The sequence below is a fragment of the Protopterus annectens genome, chromosome 3.part0 (genome assembly GCF_019279795.1).
Source record: "Protopterus annectens isolate FY-2018-M chromosome 3.part0, PAN1.0, whole genome shotgun sequence".
In the NCBI taxonomy this organism is placed as follows: domain Eukaryota; kingdom Metazoa; phylum Chordata; order Ceratodontiformes; family Protopteridae; genus Protopterus; species Protopterus annectens.
In genome coordinates, this window is record NC_056731.1 from 466,387,881 (window position 1) to 466,401,167 (window position 13,287).

General features: G+C 47.4%; 1 protein-coding gene across 5 annotated transcripts in view; it reads right to left on the minus strand.

Annotated features, from left to right (window-relative positions):
• Nucleotides 1-13,287, minus strand: part of HUS1 (HUS1 checkpoint clamp component) — a 977,322-nt gene that overhangs the window by 97,731 nt on the left and 866,304 nt on the right. The gene's annotated exons all lie outside the window — the stretch shown is intronic.

Consider the following 13,287-nt stretch of genomic DNA (forward strand, 5'->3'; position numbering starts at 1 on the left):
GCGAGGCTAGAATGGAGCAAGGAAAATCACCTTGCTCTTCAACCTTACAGCTTTCTTCAAGATGAGTGGTATTAGTGGAACAGGGGTAAAGGCATAGAGTAGCCCCAAGAGCCAGTCTCTCGGGGACTCCCCCCTGAGGGGGGGATTAGGGCAAAATAGCTGCTGAACTTGTTATTCAGGGGTGATGCAAATAGGTTGCAGCAAGCCTGGCCCCAGTGATGGAAAATGTCCTTCACCACTCTGAGATTGAGAGACCACTTGTGAGGCAGGAGGATGCATCTGCTCAGCTTGTCCGCTATCATGTTTGAGCTCCCCGGGATGTGCATTGCTATTAGAAAGTGGTTGAAAGAGATCACACACTGCAACACTCTGACAGCTTCTCGACACAGGGGGTAAGATTTGGTTCTGCCCTGTTTGTTGATGTACCAGACTACTGACATGTTGTCTGATTGAATTGCAATTGTTCCTTGAGGGAGTACAGCTTGAAAGGCTTGCAATGCTAAGAACACAGCCCTCGGTTCCAGAACACGGGTATACAGATTGGCCTCCAATGGGGACCAAGTTTCTTGGACTGTTCTGCTCCAATAATGCTCCCCACCCCACATGGGAGGTGTTTGTGGTCACTATGGCCTTAGGTTGGGATGAAACAAATGGTTGTACTAAAAGAATTTCCTCCGATTTCATCCACCAGGATGAGTCCTTCTTGCAGATGTTGATGATTCGGATAAGATGCATCAAGGGATGGGTGAGTATGTACCATTTGGAGGCTATAAGCCATGGCCGAATTCTCATGTAAAATCTTGCTAGTGGAATCAGTGTGATGGCCACTGCCATGGATCCTAGAGCTTGTAGAGCTAATATAGCAGGTACATTGTTGGAGAGAATAACATCTACCTGGGACCTTATCTTCTGCAGTCTGTGAAGAGGGAGGGAGGGTGGCTATGCAAGAGGTTGTCTTCAGGCAGGCTCTTATATACTCCAGTTGCTGAGTTGGACTTAGTTGGGATTTGGTATAATTCACTGTTATACCTAGGTGAGCACAAGTATGTAGAATAAAATCTCTTGTGTATTCTAGAAGATGCCTGGTGGGAGCAGTGATGAGCCAGTCATCTAAATATGGAAACACTCAGAATCAGTGCAGTCTCAAGTGAGCTGCACTCAGGACAGACACTGGAGCTGAAGGCATAAGTGCTGTCAGCACCGGAACAGACAGAACTGGGGAAATCGGAGTTGTGGTCTCTAATACCTCAATGGAGGTTAGAACAGGATTGTCCGATGGAGTCCTTGGAGAGAAAGTTCCACCTCCAGAAGTGCCATATACTTGGTGAACACCCAGGGGGGTTGTAGTGAGACCGAAAGGCAGAGTTCTGAACTGACAGTGACGTGTTCCCAGTCAGAAGTGGAGAAACCTCCTGGAGCGCTTGTCCATTTTTATGTGGTAAATACGCATCCTGGAGATCTATACAGCACATCCAATCTTCCCTCCCTAAGGAGGGGAGAATAGACTGAACCGTGACCATCCAGAATTTTGTCTGCTGAACAAATTTGTTTAAAATGCTGAGATCCAAAATTGATCTCCAGGCCCCTGTCTTTTTTTGGCACCAAAAAGAATCTCGAGTAGAATCTGGATCCTATTTGGTCTGGTGAGACTTCTTGGATGACTTTTTTTAGCAGCTTTTGAATTTCCAGAGCTCCCTGATCCCTTTGATTGGGTAGAGCATTGAGGATTTTTCTTACTGTTTCTGGAGTGAGGGTGAAGGGAATATAGTATCCTCTGGCAATGATCCTTAGCACTAAAGTATCTGTTATTTGTTGCCACGCTAATGGGTGCAAAGACAGTCTTCCCCTGACTGCCTCCAGAGGTATGCAGTTGTGCCTCCCTTCAAGAGCACTGGCAGGGTTTCCCTAAGAATGAATATCTGGAACCCTGATTTTGCAGGTCATCTCTGCCATGAGGTTGGCGTCTTCCATTGCAGTTGCCCCCTCCGCCCTCAGGGGAGTCACTTCCACATATGTCTTGGAAAGGTACATGGGTTTTCTTGAAACACATCTTTCCGCTCCTCTCATTCCTGGAATAGGAGTTTTGGGGGGGCAAAGAAACGTATGCCGATAGCAGATAGGGTCTTTTCATCCTTGTCGCACCTGGCCAAGGTATCTCTGACTTTGGGGCCAAAAAGGGAAGATCCATCAAAAGGAGAGCTGACGAACTGATGAACGAAGATGAAGACTTAAATGGCTCTGCACATTCACGCAAGTGGTGCCAGGCATGTCTCCTTATGGCCAAGCTGGAACCCGCTGCCCTAGTCATCCCTTTGGCTGCATGCACTACGGGACTCATGGATGAGTTAGGAATAGATTCCAGGATGGCAAGCTGGGAGGCTACTTTATCCTGTACCTCCTCAGACACAGCTCCTGCAAGGGTGTCTGAGAGCTCCTTGATCAGATCCCGCTGAAGTCCGATGAAGTGTGCCATGAAGTGCAACGACTGCAAGGCAAAGGTCAAAGAAGTGTACACCTGCTTCCCAACCTTGTCCATTGCCCTGGACTCCCGGTTAGTGGAATGAACAGTGGAACTCTCTTCTGCCAGTTCCTTCTTTGTGGCTGCCGCAACCATTATGGCATCTACAGATAACCCTTGGACCAATCCTAATGGTCCTCTGGCACTGACAGGATCTTGTCTGGTCTCCCAGGGATTGGATCTACAGAGTCAGGGGCCTTCCATACCCACTGTGCGATCAACTTAATGAGATTGTCAGCAGGTGGGGTCACCCAACAGGTAGACAGGTGAGCACCGAAAGCTTGCAGGTACCCAGATTCCTCTGAGGAAGGGTCTTTGGGCTTCCAGCCACCCCTCTGCTTTAATATTTCAAGAATGTCTCCTAGATGTCTTCTGGGGGTGATTGGGGGGAACTCTCCCCATCATCCAAGTCTGTGACCTGCGTGACAGATTCCTTTGGGTAATCTACATGTTTAATCTTACACATCCTCTTTCATGGCATCTCCTCAGTGGGAAATTCTGTTTAGGACTGGAAGGAGGTAAGGCCCTGGACAGGGGTGTCCTACAGCTTTAATGCTCGCTGTCTGGGTGTGGAGGTTGGTGGAAGCTCTGGACAAGAGGCAGTCCTTGGAAAAATGCTCCGACTGGGAAGGAACTGGCTGAGAACCTGGCCAAGGCCCTTCCCATGACCTGGAAGGCAGGCTCCCCGAAGAGGGATGGGGAGCCTGGAACCAGAAAGGGCCACCTCAGAACCCTGGTCTCACCCCACTCCGAGGAGACCGCCATTCAGGTCAAAGCCGAGAAAAAGTCCATGAACAAGGCAGGGGAGGTATTAACCTGGGAGTCCATCAGTTCCAAAGGAGCTGAGGAACTCAGGACAGACACTGGAGCTGAAGGGATAAGTGCTGTCAGCACTGAAACAGACAGAACTGGGGAAATCGGAGTTGTGGTCTCTAATACCTCAATGGAGGTTAGAACAGGACTGTCCGGTGGAGTCCTTGGAGAGAAAGTTCCACTTCCAGAAGGGAGTGGAAATCTGGGAAGAGACTGAAAGTCCCCTAGCCACGAGGAAATGATCCACCAACCTCATTTCCTTCAGACTCCTAGAGGAATGGACAGAGAATGCTGAGGGGGATACCAGCTTCTCTGAAAAGTGGCTTGGAAGGTGTCACACAAAGGGATCTATTGAGGGGGAATATCTAATTCATAGGTTAGTACTAAGCTAACTGCCCTTGTGAGCTGTTTTAAGCCTAGACAATTATCCCTTGTGAGACAAACCCTGCACCTTGTGTTTGTAAGGAAAACACCTTAACCATTAGGCCACCCTCCCAAATCCCTAGTCTTAGGAACTGAAATGAGCCCTGGTTCCAAAGTTACTGATAGCACCATGGAAGAACCAGTTCCAAAATTATGGATGGCACCATAGGAGGGACCGGCACCAAAGAAGGGAAAGTCACATGAATAGTCTGCCCTCATGGTGATCAGCACTGAAACCTGTGGTGCAGAGCAAGTCACTAGAGTTGGTGCTGAGAAAGTTGGTTTCAAAGAATTTTTGGCAGTTAACATCAGTTCTGCAGAGTATGTGGGAACCATAGATTTAGATCTCTTGTATGCCGGAGCCAAGGAGGACACCGGCACCGACAGACTCTTCTTCTTTTCATGTTCAATTTTAGAGGAAAAGGAAGATGAAGGTGAAGACATATCCAATTTTGAAGTCCTAGGCTGACTGGACAAAGCCTAGACAAAATATGTCTTAATTAGACCTTTCAAGATAAGTTCATTCTTTTGTTTGATGAGGGCCCGGTGACTAAAAGCTTGACAAATAGCACAATCCTCTTGTAAATGTTCTGGGCCCAAGTAGTAAACACAAGATGAATGCCCATCAGAATTGGGCATTTTTCTTCCAGAATCACAACATTGTTTAAGGACAGTTGTCCCTTTAGTTTTATCTGCCATGTTGAATGGTAAAAAGGAATTCAATGGCAGAAAGATAGGCACAGCTATATACACACTAGAAGAGTTTTTGGTTATTGTGAGCTGTTATAATGGCCGACCCGGTTCCGAGAGTCAGAACAGAGTCCCATATGTCAAGGATAAATGAGGACTGACAACATCAGATATGTTTCTTGGTATCATCATGTCTCCACATACCCGAGTAGCTAATAATCCTAGTGCTAGTCTGAATTATTGTAGTTTACTGTATCCCTCCCAAAAATGAGGCCAGTTACCCATTTCAACTCCTCGACATTCTCAGCACTGGGGATATGAACCTGGAAATTATCTATTTATTCTGACTAGAGTGGAAAAATACCTTTACAAACTCTTCTAGGCAAATATATTAAACTTCCTCTGTTCAGTTGCAGACCACAGGTATTTTAACAACTGATTCTGTACAGCATGAGTAATACTTCTATATTTAATAATTTTTCCCCAAATTGTTTTATGACTAACTGCCATTGAATGTTTGATCAAGTATAGAGCGTGATAAATTCTCTCCAACAAGTTAAGTTAAAAGTTTGGTTGGTGTAGCTCTAGAATCATTTTCGTTAATTTTGAGCTACTAGAGCCTTCCCTGGAGTTCAAGTACATTCTTCCTACTGTTATACAGAAACAAGAATATAAAAACGTTGCTGTCTGCGCAGATGATGATTAATCTGCTCCTCTTGTGAAGTCTGTATTCGGCCTCTTTCAACCACTTGATACCAATCAAGTCTTCTCCAGTTCCAAAAAACAATTGATATTTTATATCATTTTGTGATAACCTATAGGTATAAAGTCACTAGCATCAAAAGGTGGAATTGATCTGTTCAGAATACAATAAACATCCTGCATTTATATGTCAGTAAGGGTTAGGGTCAGGGATGAGTGAAGAATAGGTGTGTGTTTATGTGCAAGTTTGTGTATTTTAAGGTTAGAGTCAAGGTTAGGTTAGGAGATAGATTATAGTGCTGTTTTGTGTGTCCAAGTGCGTCTTATGTAGTGGCAATGTTATGGAAAAGTTTTTATGAAGGTAAGGTGTAGGGTTAGGGTTAGGGTTGAGGGAAGGGGCAGTGTTAGGATTAGGATTAGCACTCATTATTAAAGAGGGCAGGGGGCTGTATGGCCCATGTATGATAACGCCTGCATCATTTTATTTTGTATTCTCTGTATCACAGCCCATAATTATGGATTAGATGTCACCTCGTTCCTAGTGTCATATTGTATTGTGCACACTTCTGCCTTCCATGGGATACTGCTGCAAACTTTACATTCTCAGACTGCCCTACTTTTTGACCAATGACCCAAAAGGTATGGTGAGCCCTGCTGATGTAAAAAGTTATGTGCTCACCATAACATTCCATCTGAGTAGTTAGACTTCATTTGTCATCAACCTGTGGGGATGTCGGATCCGGACCGGATCTGAGATGGCAGCTTCACCAGCATCTGATCCGAGCTCCAAGCTCCTCCCCTTACCCATAATACCCCTCCCTTACCCATAATACCCCTCCATTTCCTTCCTTCCCTCAGATCGAGTTTACTATACCTCTCACATGAACCTGATCCAAGAACCTTCACTAACAAAGAGAAAAATGGGAAACCACAAGGCTCTCTCTCTTGCCTGCCAATGGAGAAAACATAAAGAGAAGGTCAGGGGGAAGGAGGAAGGGACGGCTGATGACAAATGAAGTCTAACTACTCAGACAGAATGTTATGGTGAGTACTTAACTTCTTTATCTGAAGTTGTTGACTTCATTTGATCATCAGCCTGTGGGGCAGAGTCCCCAGCTACCAAAAACCTTGGAGGCCCTCATAGAAGGATATTTCGGAGCCCAGCTGAGCCAAAAGATGCTCTCCCCCTGGAAACCATGTTCAATTTATAATGAGAAGTGAAGGTGTGAGATGAGGACCAAGTAGCCGCTGAACAAATATTGTCCAAAGACACACTAGACCAAGTGGCAGCTGACGTAGCCATGGACCTGGTAGAATGGGCATTTATCCTACCCAGAAGGGACATACCTTTGTCTTTGTAAACCTGAAGGATGCAAAGGGAAACCCATTTAGCAATAGTTACCTTAGAAACCAGTTTGCCCAAAAAAGGGCAAAAGACACAAACAACTGGTCAGAGTTGTGAAAGGCTTTAGTCTTGTGCAAGTAGAAACGTAGCTGTCTATGCACGTCTAACAAATGCAATTTATATTCACCCCTGTTCTGAAAATTTGGAAAGAAAATGGGTAAATTGATAGATTGATTGATATTTGTTTCCAAGGCCACTTTAGGCAGAAAAGAAGGATTAGTACGAATTAAAACCCTGTCTTTATGAAAAATCATATATGGAGGTTTGACAGATAATGCCTGGAGTTCAGACACTTTCCTAGCTGAGGTAATAGCCACTAGAAAAGCGGTCTTCCAGGATAAAAAATTAAAATCCACAGAAGCATCAGGCTCAAAGGGTGGAGCAACCAAAGCTTGCAAAACTAGAGAATGTTCTCGAGGAGGGGTAGGATATTTAAGGGGGGGGGGTGTCTTAAAAAGAAAGGTACCTTTAATAAAGGTTTTGCAAAGTCTGGAGGACGCTAAAGAAGCCATGTTCTCATCTACATGGAAATTGGAAATGGCCACTAGTTGAACTTTTACTGTAGATGAGCTGGCACCCTGCTGGAAAATGTATGCCAAGAACTCAAGGACCGCTGGAATAGGAACTGTGAAAGGGTCCAAATCCCTATGAGAAGCCCAGATAGAAAAATACTTCCATTTGCTACGGTATATTTTTCTGGTAGATGATTTATGAGCTGCCACCAGAATCGTCTTGACTGGGGAAGACAGACCAGGAGTCCTAGCAATCAAGGAAACTGGAGCAGCCAAGCAGTGAGCTTCAGACTGCCCAGGTCTGGATGAGGGACCCTCGAGGGGTGGGAAATGAGATTCGTTATTGGATCCAAGATCAAAGGAGGAACTATCAGATGAGACCAAAGACAGGGAAACCAGATTTGGCGAGGCCAGAATGGAGCAATGAGGATGACTCTGCTACCCAACCGGCGAGCCTTCTGGAGAAATTTTGTCATGAGAGGTAAAGGGGGATAAGCATAAAGAAGACCAGAAGGCCAAGCATGGACCAGAGCGTCCCTGGGGGATTCCCCCTGTAGGGGGGATCAGAGCAAAGAACTCACTGCACTTCGCTTTGGAAGGAGATACGAAGAGATTGCAGCAAAGCCAACCCCACTCAAGGAAGATCTGCTCCGGTACAGAAGGATTCACAGACCACTTATAAGGCATCAGAATAGTCCTGGCTCAGTTTGTCTGCCAGTATGTTGGATTGACCCAGAATGTGCGTTGCTACCAGGAAATGGCTGGTGGAGATCACCCATTCCCACACTCTCATGGCCTCGCCACAAAGGGGGTAAGATCTGGTTCCACCCTGCTTGTTGATGTACCAGACCACTGACATGTTGTCTGCCTGAATTGCAATAGTTCCCAGAGGAAGAAAGGCATGAAGGGCCTGCAACGCTAATAAGACCGCCCTCATCTCTAGAACACTGATGTGCAATTTGGTCTCATTCAGGGACCACGTGCCTTGGACTTTCCTGCCAGAGCAATGCTCCTCCCCCCCCACCCTAGCTGGGAGGCATCCTTGGTCACTGTGGCTTGGGGAGAGGCTGCAACAAATGTTTGTCCCTCGACCATCTCCGGGGAGCGTATCCACCAGAGGAGGGATTTCCTGCATGCATTGCTTATATGAATAGGCTGTCAATGGCAGATCCAATAAAGACCATTGGGCTGCTAGTGTCCACTGCAGAACCTACATATGAAGATGAGCACAGAGGAGAAGAATAATGGTGGCTGCCATGGAACCTAGGGCTCTAAAACCACCTCGGCTGGAGGAAGATGAGACTGATGATTCAAGAGCACAAAGTCATAAGTTTTGGACTCTCTCTGGAGTTAGAAAGACCTTGGTTTGTAATGTATCTATTCTTGCTCCTATGTAGTCTAAGACCTGAACAGGGTCTAGAGAAGACTTGGATATGTTGATTGTAATGCCCACTAAGTCTGACAAATTCAGGAAATAGTCTCTGGCCTGACAACGTAGACTCCTGGTGGGAGTGGCAAGGAGCCAATCGTCCAGGTATGGGTAGACCTGTATCCCCTGAAGCCTCAAGTTCTCTGCTACTACTGCCATGACCTTGATGAACACCCTGGGGGCTGTGGTGAGACCGAAGGGTACAGCTCGGAACTGATAGTGATTGGCATCTAGCCAAAAGCGGAGGAACTTCCTGGAGCGTCTGTGCATTTTGATGTGGTAGTATGCGTCCTGGAGATCTATTGAGCACATCCAGTCGTTCTCCTGCAGGTAAGGCAGGATGGATTGTAGGGTGACCATCCAGAACTTCTCTTTGGCAACTGACAGGTTTAGAGTGGAAAGGCAGTAAAAAGAACCTGGAAGAGATGCCTGATCTGGACTGATCTAGGGGGACGGGCTGGATGACTTGTTTCCTTAGCAGCTTTTTTATTTCAAGTGCTACTGCCTCCCTTTGCATGGGTGGAATTGTCTGGGAGGTGTTTTGGGGGAATGGGAGGAATCAGAAAGGGGATGGTATAACCTCTGGATATTATTTGAAGCACCCAACGGTCTGATGACATGGACTCCCATGCCATCAGGTGCATAGAAAGGCGACCCCTGACTGCCCCCAGAGCAGCGCAGTCGGGCAACCCCTCAGGGCAGCTGCGCGGGCCTGTCAGAGAATGGTTCTCGAGACTCAAAATTTCTAGCCCCCCCCCCCCCGCATCTGGGCCGGTGTCTGCCCTGACCCCCTCTGCCTCTAGGGGAAGGCGAGTCCCAGGAATACTGAGACTTTCAGAACCACATCTTCTTTTGCTCCCTCTAATTCCTGGAAAAGATCTTTGGAGGTTAGGGAAGAGGATCCCGACGGCAGACAGTGTCTTCTCGTCCTTCTCACTCTGGACCAGCATCTCACGAACCGTCTTGCCAAACAAGGAAGAACCACCATAAGGGGCATTCGCAAAAGAGTTCCGTGAAGTGACAAAGCCTAAGCCAAGCGTGTCGCCTCATGGCCATGCCAGACCCAGCCACTCTTGCTGCTCCTTCAGTAGCATGTGAGAGGAGGAGCATGGACGTATTAGTAACCGCTTTGAGAGTGGCCATTCGCGCGGAGAATGTGCGTTTATCCTCCGGTGACATGGGCTCTGGGGGGTGACTCAGTGAACTCCTTCACCAGGTCTCGTTATAGTCTAGTTACGTGGGCCAAATAATTCAGCGCCCTTATAGAAAATGTGGTGGAAGCATATGTCTGCTTTCCCAGACGATCCATCATCCTGGACTCTTAGTTGGGGGGATGGACTGTAGAACTTTGCTGGGCTAGTTCTTTCTTAGTGGCAGCTGCTACCACCATGGCATCCACTGCGGATCCCTTGTTCCAACTAGGTCTGTCTACTGGGGGGGGGGGGAGATAAGGATTTTATCAGGGCACGTGGGGATTGGCTCTATGGTGTCTGGCTCCTTCCATGCCCTGGGGGTAATAGGGTCCCCCAAGGGATCCGCAGGTGGGGGATACCCAGGAGGGAGACAGGCCCATGTCAAAGCCCTCCAGGAACACAGACTCGTCCAAGGAAGGCTTGGGGGAGGACCCCCCCCGCAGGCACAGGATTTCCATGAGGTCTCCAAAGGAGACATAGCTGGGGGGTGATCTGGGGAACCTTCCCCTTCCTCCAAATTGGTATCCTCAGTGAGGGACTCTGGAGAAGAGTCCAAGTACTTCCTTTTGCAAGTTCGTTTGCGAGGAATCTCTTCTGTGGGACTCTCTGGAGAGGGCTTGCAAACTACCTGTGGTTCCTCGAGGGAAGCAGTCTGGGGCACCTCGAGCATGGGCTGTAACTGCATGGGCAAAATGGCTGAAGATGCACCCAGAGGTGAGGGAGTTGGGGTGGAATCCAATGAGATGGTCAGGGGCCTCGATACCCTGGAGAGAACCCTTTCCACCACATCGAAAGCCAAGGGAGAGCGAGCCTGAGAAACTGACAAGGAAACTGCTCTCCCAGGATCCAGTGTGGGGCTCGGAGCGGAGCCGGACGGAGTTGAGATACCAAGGGGTAGGCCTTGACCTGACAGCGTTGGAGCTAAAGGAGAAAGACCCAACCCCTCAGATCCGATGCCCAAGCTTCAGCTCTGAGAGCCGCTCAGGTGCGAACCAGTCGGATCCGACATGCTCAAGGTAAAGGCTGGCTTCGAGGTACACGGTACCATTGGCGCTGACCCCCTGACTCCGGGACCTCTCGGATCCAAAAACTCCGATACCAGGGTTCGGACTAGAGAAGGAGATATTGTGGCAAAAAAGTGAAGTGAGCTCCCCCCTCCATAGGGAGAGGGGGCTGACAAGACCCCCATCTTAATCTGGGTGCGAATAAACCTTTGCATCATTTTGTCCATGTCCACTTCAGATAAACTTCTGGTGAACCGCGATGAGGCCACTGACGTGCAGAGTCCCTGGAAAGAAAATCTCAGTGATCGGAGCCAAGGAGAAGCTGGCCTGGAAAAAACTGGCTGTTTAGGAGGAGGACCCACCGGATCCAACCAGTCCAGGGATCTCCCTTTGTCTCTCTCTCTCTCTCTGTCTTTGCTCCTCTCTTCTTTTGACTGCTTATCTATAGCCCTCTGTCCAGGAGGTTAAGTCCCGGCCTGGGAGGGAGAGGAAGAGACAGTGGCTGAAGTAGAAGGAGGGGTCATGGCCGTGATGCAACAGAAGTAGAGACAGCCGCCTCCATAGCAGGGAGAAGTCCCTTGAGGGTCAATTTTGCCCTAAGATCCTTTAGGGCCCTAGGGTTGAACCCCGCACAAATAGGGCAGTCCAAAGAAAGATGGTCTGCCCATAAACACACAACGCACAGAGTGTGTCCATCCGCCGAGGACAACACAACTTATGGCCACACTCTGTGCACTTTGTAAAGACCAGCTAGGCCTGCTGATCTGCCATGCCAACAAAGAAGGTATGATGTACCAAAACTTTAAACTACCTGAACCCAACACTCACATACAACTTACTCGCAAAGAGGGGGAAGGGAGATAAGGCCTACTCTACCTACAACACAGAAAAACTTTTTTTTTTTTGAACGGAAAACGTGAAGCGAAATGAAGGGGAGGGAAGGCAAAGGACAGAAGAAACTACCTACACTTACAGCAACTCTAACACCCACAAAAAGGCTGAAAAAGTGCCTACCACGCCTGGAGCTCTAAGACCACACAGACTGGCAAAGCCATGGCAAACGAGATCTGAGGGAAGGAAGGAGATGGAGGGGTATTATGGGTAGGGGAGGAGTTTGAAGCTCTGATCAGATGCTGGTGAAGTTGCCTTCTCGGATCCGGCCCGGATCTGACATCTCCACGGGTTGATGACAAATTAAGTCAACTACTTCAGATTTGTTTCTGCACAATCAAGTTATGCAAAACGGCACACAGTATAAATATCCGACTGCAGATCTTTGGAGAATACTGCAATGTCCCAGAAGTAGTATCAAGGCTGCAGAAACATCCCTTCAGTTGATTAAAGCATGTTCCACCATGCTCTCTGAGTGTGTGCAGTAGTACACACCATCTCTGGAGTTGCAGATGGAGTCATCATCTACTGTACCAATACATATCCATTATCTGCCCCACACAACAGTGACACCACTGTATGTAAACTACCTGCTTGCATGGAAACAGTATATCCTGGACTCTGTATCCACTTACATGTGCACCTACCAAATAGAGAACCCTGTGGGAATTCTCACAGCAGGAATAACTGGCATAGGATGGATGTGTGCCATATTCCACTATCAGTCTTGAGACAATTTTCTAGGAGATAGAGCGGAGGACTAAAGCTCCAATTTGTTAATGAGCTGTTTCGTGTGGCAAGGATGCAGGGTTTGAATCTTTGGAAGGGTGGGTATGACATAATGGTTAAGGTCTTCAACTCAGATGTAAGGTACAGGGTTTGGTTCTGACTTCAGGTTATTGGCTTGGCTTAAAATGGCCCTTCAGGTCAGTTAGCCTAGAATCCACTTATGATGCTATGTACATGTAATCAATAGTTCCCATGATCTCAGAGGAATAAATAAATGTGTAAAGTGGTTCTCTCCTCTGCAGTCCTTGGGAATTATATACACTTCTCCACAAGCTGCAGCATGTCACTGAACTGGTGTAGGAAAAAGGAGGCTAACACATTGGAAACTCCCAGCTTGTCTGTCATAGCTCAATGAAAGAACCATGCACCTAGGATGATCAGTGTACACTGGGATGGGCAGTCCACACATCCACTTGATTCCATGTATGGCCAACACAGTTTGACAAGCTTCTGTATGGTCTTCTCAATCCACATGGAAGCAGTCAATGATCTGCTGGTTAGTCAAGTGCAGACAGGTTAGGTACTGACACTAATATCTACACTGGTGCAATAGCACAACACATTGTGGGTACTGGCTTCAAGAGTGGCCATTAATGTGTTTTTCTGCCATAGCTGGTGCTACTGCAAGCAGTGTAGCATCCTGTGTTGGGGCAATTCCTGACATTCAGCATAGTTGCACAGTGCGCAAGTTTTATGATTGTTTGAATTGCTCTTTCATGTTTAATGACATAATTTGCATAATTACTGTTCCATGGGGAAACTTATTTCCACATCATTATCGAGTCGCCTCCATGTGCTGCTTACACTGCTTCCTTTGGGAGCGCAACAGAATCCTGAAAGCCCAAAATCCTGAAGACCAAAATCCTGAAAGTTCAAAATACTGAAAACTCAAAATCCTGAAAACACAGGATATCAATA